The sequence below is a fragment of the Schistocerca americana genome, chromosome 2, assembly GCF_021461395.2.
Source record: "Schistocerca americana isolate TAMUIC-IGC-003095 chromosome 2, iqSchAmer2.1, whole genome shotgun sequence".
Classification (NCBI taxonomy): domain Eukaryota; kingdom Metazoa; phylum Arthropoda; class Insecta; order Orthoptera; family Acrididae; genus Schistocerca; species Schistocerca americana.
The window spans coordinates 1,042,864,174-1,042,871,850 of NC_060120.1; the positions used below are offsets into that span (position 1 = coordinate 1,042,864,174).

General features: G+C 45.5%; 1 non-coding gene across 1 annotated transcript; it reads left to right on the forward strand.

The window, feature by feature from the left end:
• Nucleotides 1–4,775: 4,775 nt before the first annotated feature.
• On the forward strand, nt 4,776–4,850 carry Trnat-ugu. The gene has a single exon. It is a non-coding gene; the product is annotated as a tRNA-Thr (tRNA).
• The last annotated feature ends 2,827 nt before the right edge of the window (nt 4,851–7,677 follow it).

Consider the following 7,677-nt stretch of genomic DNA (forward strand, 5'->3'; position numbering starts at 1 on the left):
TGTATGTTGATGACATGCCATACAGCTTCAATGAAATAAACTGTGAAAATGGACTGTCAAACAAATACAGAAAAATTTGAACCAAAATGTTTGTTGAATTACTCTGAAGCGCCAAAGAAACTGGTATAGGCGTATGTATTCAAATACAGAGATATGAAAACAGGAAGAATACTGCGCAGCGGTCGGCAACGCCTATATGAGACAAGTGACTGGCGCAGTTGTTAGATCGGTTACTGCTGCTACAGGGGCAGACTATCAAGATTTAAGTGAGTCTGAACGTGGAGATATAGTCGGTGCAAGAGCGATGAGATACAGCATCTCCGAGGTTGCGATGAAGTGGGGATTTTCCCGTACGACCATTTCAAGAGTGTACCGTGAATATCAGGAATCCGGCAAAACATCAAATTTCCAACAAAGCTGCGGCCCGGAAAAGATCCTCCAAGAACGGAACCAACGACGACTGAAGAGAATAGTTCAACGTGAGAGATGTGCAACCTTTTCGCAAACTGCTGCAGTTAACAGTGCTGGGCCTTCAACAAGTGTTAGCGTGGGAACTATTCAACGAAACATCATCGATATGGGCTTTTGGAGCCTAAGGTCCACTCGTGTACCCTTGATGACTGCACGAGACGATGCTTTACGCCTCGCCTGGGCCGTCAACACCGACATTGGACTGTTGATCACTGGAAACATGTTGCCTGGTCGGACGAGTCTCGTTTGAAATTGTACCGAGCGGATGGATGTGTACAGGTATGGAGACAACCTATTGAATCCATGGACACTGCATGTCAGCAGGCGACTGTTCAAGCTGGTGGAGGCCTTTTAATAGTGTGGGGCGCGTGGACTTGGAGTGACATGGGACCCCCGATACGTCTAGATACGACTCTGACAGGTGAAAGTTACATAAGCATCCTGTTTGATCACGTGCATCCATTCATGTCCATTGTGCATTCCGACGGACTTGGGCAATTCCAGCAGGACAATGCAACACCCCACACGTCCAGAATTGTTACAGGGTGGCTCCAGGAACACTCTTCTGAGTTTAAACACTTTCTCAGGTTACCAAACTCCCCAGACATGAACATTATTGAGCATATCTGGGGTGCCTTACACCGTGCTGTTCAGAAGAGATCTCCATCCTCTCATACTCCTACGGATTTATGGACAGCCCTACAGGAATCATTGTGTCAATTCCCTCCATCACTACTTCAGACTTTAGTTGACTTTGGTGCTGGGGTGTGCTTTTACCACTAAAAACTTTATTTTTCCTAAAAAAGAAAAAACGAGTAGTAGCAATGATTTCTGTCCCCCCACTTCATTTCAGTAACTACAATTTCTGAGAAGATAAGTACATCAACCTCCTTAAATCCGCGCTTGGTTTCTCAATTTTTTGAGCGTCATTTTGACCTCTTTAACTTTTCCAGTAAGTTCAATAACACGCAGTTACAGTACCTTAATAGAACATGGAAAGTATTGGTATACACACAGTTGCATGCCGTTGACTGAAATTTTGACAGGTATCTGTTAATATGCATCACAAAGGGAATGAAAGGAAGAAAAGTGGTCATCACTGAAGCTGACTTCTAGATAGCAGATTTCACTGCATTGGTGGTATAATGAGTAACCAATGAAAGAGATTGCTCACGAAAATCCTAACCCTCAGTTATAGGATGTCTACGCCAAGCAGCTACTTACGGATTTGAAAGACTGTTAGGCGCGCAGTCCGGAACCGCGCGACTGCTACGGTCGCAGGTTCGAATCCTGCCTCGGGCATGGATGTGTGTGATGTCCTTAGGTTAGTTAGGTTTAAGTAGTTCTAAGTTCTAGGGGACTAATGACCACGGCAGTTGAGTCCCATAGTGCTCAGAGCCATTTGAACCATTTTTTGAAAGACTGTTCTTTCTTCCTTAACCGTTTCCCACTGCAGCTTGTCGAGGGTCTGTTTTGCTTTTAAACCACGTAACACCCGGAGCTCCTCTATGAACATCTGCTTATTGTTAGCGTACCTGATAAAAAGTGAAACTTTTGTGTGAAGAACGCACAGCATGAAATGTACTCAAAGCAGGATAAGAGCTTCGACCCTTCCTTTACAGCTTACTAGTCTGAGTCATTGCCGCGAGCTGAACAGGCAGAGAACATCAGACTACCGTACTGAGTGTAGCAACCACACATTTTAGTCAGCGTTATCAACGGTCTGATATACTGGCTCTGTTTATGAGAGGACAATAAGTTCAATCAAAATGTACTCAAAACAATAATAAAAGAAATCTAATACCTTAAGAAAAGGAAACCTCCGGGTCAAAGAGAGAGTCTAGCGACAACCATTTTCTGTAATCTGTTCAACAGTGTAAATCAACTAGACTCGCAGTATCGGGTTTATATTACGTGTGGGTTCTTAAAAACGTATTTTGTTATACTGGTTCGCAAATAATGTATGGAAAAGGGTAGCATTCCAAAGTATCCTTGAAGAATTATCAGTAGAACAATGAATTTGATGAACTACTTAAAGCAATACTGAAACCAGACACATTTCATGTTGCTTTATTTATACCAATAAGCTTTTCAAGTATACGTCCGCCTCCAATTGGCCTAATTATTGATTTCTTCGAAATACAACGTTTTTATCGACTGCAATTCGAACGCAACAGAGTCTCCGCGGAAAATAAAGAGCCGTCCGGGGTGGCCGAGCGGTTTTAGGCGCTACAGACGGGAAGCTCGCGACTGCTACGGTCACAGGTTCGAATCCTGCCTCGGGTATGGGTCTGTGTGATGTCCTTAGTTTAGTTAGGTTTAAGTAGTTCTAAGTTCTAGGGGACTCATGACCTCAGAAGTTAAGTCGCATAGTGCTCAGAGCCATTTGAACCATTTTTTGAAAATATAGACCTCTTATGTGACCAAGATTTCTCCGTCGGCGATAAGCCGTAAAAAACAATGAATTTTGTGCGGCACTTTATCCCAGTTTTTAATTTGAAAAATCCACATTGACACAGGAGTTTACTTATGTTATTGCTCATCCTTTACCCTCGCATGAAAGGCAACGTTACGCTTGTCTTTCCCTCGGTGGGTAGAGCTCTGAACGAATTTTCATTGCGCTCTTCCATCCATTAAACGTTTTTTAAATCTTTTATGTCTTATCGAAAACATAGTAAGGACTATCGAGCTGAGGACAATACACAATCTTGTTGTTGAAATCAAACAATCTCTCGCTGAAACTGGTCTGAGAAAAAGCGGAAAATTAGAGCATGATTACCCTAGAGAAAGGGGAAAGGACATGGAAGAACAGAGTAAAGAGTGCCTTGGAAAGAGGTTATAAGAATGAAAATCAGCACAAGTAATCATAATAATTTCGTGTGGATGAATGGCCGGGTGTAAGTCTTTTAGTTGGGCACCCTTGGGTGTCCCCAATCTTTCCCAATTATCCAACCAGCGAAAGGTCACCTACACTTTAACGTGGAATCCGAAACACTTGTCGTTCCTGGCGACTGTTGACATCATTAAGAGTTGAAGGCTCGATTAAAAGCAGACAAAAAATTTCCTTCTTCCGACTGGGAATCGATCACACGAACTCTCGGTTCCAGGGCACGCGTTGTACCGCTAGACGACCAGGTGCGACACTAACAACACCAAAACAAAGGTGTAGGGTACAGTAAAATTAAGTCACGTGGTGCTGAGGGGATTAGATTACGAAATTAGACACTGAAGGCAGTAGGCGAGTTTTGCTATTTGGACAGCAACTGATGATTGTTGAATAGAGAGTATATAAAGCGCAAAAATGGCAATAGCAAGAACACCGTCTCTCAAGAAAAGAAATACACACCTCAACAAAAGTTTGGAATATCATAGAGTTTACTTCAATGACTTATTATAGTACAACCATTGAGATTTTTACAATGGCTTATTAACAAAAAAACATAATTCCTTTTGAAAACAAGAGGGATTTTGGTTGGTTACAAAAAATCATTGCAAAACGAAGCAGGCTCTCTCCTAATTGCATATCTTAAAAACAGTGAAAATATTGTCTCATGATGACGATTATCACTCTTTAGCAGTGAGTATCTACCCGCACACGAATTACTGCATTCTGCAATGTTGATGTGCAATAGTCCAGGTCCTTCGACTGCGTCGGTTCCGTTGGTTCAATGAAAAACTTCTCCAAGGTCTTCTGGAATGAACACCACCCTGATGCAATCTTCTACGCACTGTTTGGTCTAAGAAACGAATCGCTGTTGCCCGAGAGAAGTCATTTCTGGTACTTCTGGCAGCTGGATGTTGGGCGCCTGCGAGCCGACAGTTGGGGAAAACAATCCTGCGTTGGTGTTGACATACGAGAACGACCACTGCGATTTCTATCGATCACATTTCCCAACTCTCTGTACTTTCATTATATCTCAGACACTCCACTTTGAGTGACATGCGACCGATCGGCAACATCTTGCTATGTATGACATGCTGAAAGTAAAGCCACTATCCTGACTCTACCACAAGCGTTGTATGTCTCTACGTTGCATGTGTACTGAAGTGCTGAACACAAACAGAACGAAGCTGTTGTTGATAGACCATATCCATATAAGTATATAGTTGTGGCAACACCGGCCATGACCTTCTTCTTCTGTGCGGATGCACACATATTTCCCGAAGTCTTACGGGACTTGGTAAGAATGTCTTCCACGAGTAATGAGTGTATTGGGGTGGGACACTACGAATGTAGTGTGTGGAGATACAAGGTGGGCGGGAGACGTGCGCGAGATAGTCTCTGCAGTCGCGCTATCCTCTGTGCCCTCGGTGGCTCAGATGGATAGAGCGTCTGCCATGTAAGCAGGAGATCCCGGGTTCGAGTCCCGGTCGGGGCACACATTTTCAAAATGGGTCTGAGCACTATGGGACTCAACTTCTAAGGTCATTAGTCCCCTAGAACTTAGAACTAGTTAAACCTAACTAACCTAAGGACATCACACACATCAATGCCCGAGGCAGGATTCGAACCTGCGACCGTAGCGGTCTCGCGGTTCCAGACTGCAACGCCTAGAACCCCACGGCCACTACGGCCGGCACACATTTTCACCTATACTCGTTGATATATATCAACGCCCGTCGGCAGTGAAGGTATTAATATAATTCTAATTTCATTCGAGGCGGCTGCATGTCATAAATGGTGTCTGGTCTTTCGGACATGTCCGAAACAACAGACACCATATCCATATAAGAAGTGGTAATATTCGGCTACTTGGAGATCATTTGCAGTCATTCATGGAGTTCATGTTCCCAAAAAAAGAAGGCATTTTTATGGATGATATTGCTCCATGCCACCACGTAACAGTTGTTCGTGATTGGTTTGAAGAACATTCGGGATGATTCGAGAGAATGATTTGTCCACCCAGATGGCCCGACATAAATCCCATTGAACATTTATGGGACGTAATCGAGAGGGCAGTTCGTGCACGAAATTCTGCACTGGCAACACCTTCCGCAATAATGGACCGCTATAGAGGCAGCATTGCTCACTTTTTCTGCAGGGAGCTTGCAACGACTTGTTGAGTCCATGCCACGTCGAGCTGGTACACTACGCCGGGCAAAAGGAGGTCCGACACTACATTACGAGGTATTCCATGACCCTCCTTGCCTCAGTGGAAAGAGCTGAAGAGGCTTGTACAGGACAGACTAGCGTCGAGAACGGTAACAAATTAGTCTATGGACGAAGACCACCACAACCAGGTGGAATCTTAGACAGGTTGCCAGTGTGTCATCAAAAGATCATATTCTTTGTCCGTTAACAATAACTTTTAAAACGGGAAGCACTTCTCACAAAGAACCTAGGCGTGGCGCGGATATGGTAGTTTTCGGTCCGCTGCAACACACGTGGCAGTTGAGAGCACTCGCCGTGCAACGCGATACCGGGCACACGTGCGCTCGCGACCCATTATCTGCTCTGCTGAGCCCTCCAATTAACGGTGCCTGCTTCTTGTCTGAGAGGGTATATCTGTTACAGAAGGCAACACGGCCGCGCGATGCGACTCTAGGTCAGCGACCCCGTTGGCACCCATCGTGTTCGGTTACGGGTGCTCCGATACGTCTGGCTAGGACGATCGTTTCTAGTCGCTGGCTCGCGTTGCGAGCTGGCAAGGAATGACACCATCCACCGTGTTCTCGTTCTTTCTTCCCTTATTCGTCACCCAAACGCAAATGTGGAGCGTCTATGAAAGGCTGGAAACTGGAGACTGCAACAGGTAGTGGCAAGAATCTGGTTAATGCGATCATTTTCATCATCGTCATCATCAACACGATCATCGTTTTCCAGATCCAGTTTCTCAGGTGTGGTGTGCAAGCGCTCGCCATCTCCTTCTGTTTTCATACACTTTCTGTTCCAGGACAACTTCCCACTGTGTCCTTTCTTTTCCACATCTGACCTTACTGTACCTATCCAGCGTTTTCCTGGCCTTCCCCGTGGTCTTCTTCCTACGAGTTTCTGATTGAAATACTATCTGAAAGGTCTTTCGCTCTTTATTCTTATTATCATGTGCCCATACCACTGTAGCCTGCGTTTCTTTATGACACTAGTAACTGGAACCTCAATTCCAGCTACTTTTCTATTCGCCTCATTCCTGATTTTGTCCTTTCTAGTTGTTAATATGTAGTTCTAAATACTCTCATTTCTGTTGCGCGAATTCTGCGGAGATCTTTGTGTAGTAGGATACATATTGCCAAGCGATATGCAAGGACTGGTACGAAATAGTTGTGGTACATGGTCGCTTTTGCTTTTCGTGGCATTTTATCGTCCCAGAGAAGATTTCTGATTTGATCATTATGGCTTTTGATATTGATCTACTACGGGGCGGATACACCTAAAATAGAGCATGTCCACACGTTGATCTTGTAGAGTGTACAAGCTGATGTTTTAATCACTCTACATTTGCTGTACGATGTCGAATAAGTGTTGGACGTTTGACAACATATTAATTTCGATTTTTTTTTTTTTTTTTTTTAGTGTCAACATTTTGTTCATATAGGAGCAGTAGCCATTTTTTAAAATATTTAATGAGTCGTTTGTTAACAAATCTGTCAGAGTTGCGGGGGCTGCCCCCAAGGCGGTCGACGTCGCCGCCGATGCCGTTGGGGAGGCAGTTGTCTTCTTGGCACCCTCCCCCTGCGGCGCTGCTCAGCTTTATGACGGCTTGAACGCTGTTGGGGACACTTTCAATGAGATATCAGAATGTCCGTGGAGGAATTGAGACCATTCTTGCTCAAGAGCCTAGAAAAGGGGTATCTGCAGCGAGTTTGCAGGAACGTTCGTGGGGGTTCGAACCCCTCTGCTGCTCGGAGGCCTTGGGCAAGGACTGCACGCAGCTGCCTCGAGGCCTCTTCCTTATCTGCCGCCGTGACGGCTTTGAGGGCTGGTGCGGCCTCCTCCACGGCGGTGCTGATGTTGACGCCGCTGCTGTTCTCAGGGGCGCGGGCTGCATCCGCAACGTCCGCCTCCGGGCGGCCGTCCCCGCTCTTGGCGGGGGCAGCTGCCCCTGCGCTGTCCCTCATCTGAGCCTGGCTTGTCTGCGCCCGTCGTCTCTTCCGCTGCGTCGACGGGGCCGCCTCGCAGCGGCTGTTGTCCATACAAATGAAGGATGGCCGAATGCACCCCCGAAAAGACGCACATGCTAAAGAAGTACTTCTTCACAATAACGCTGA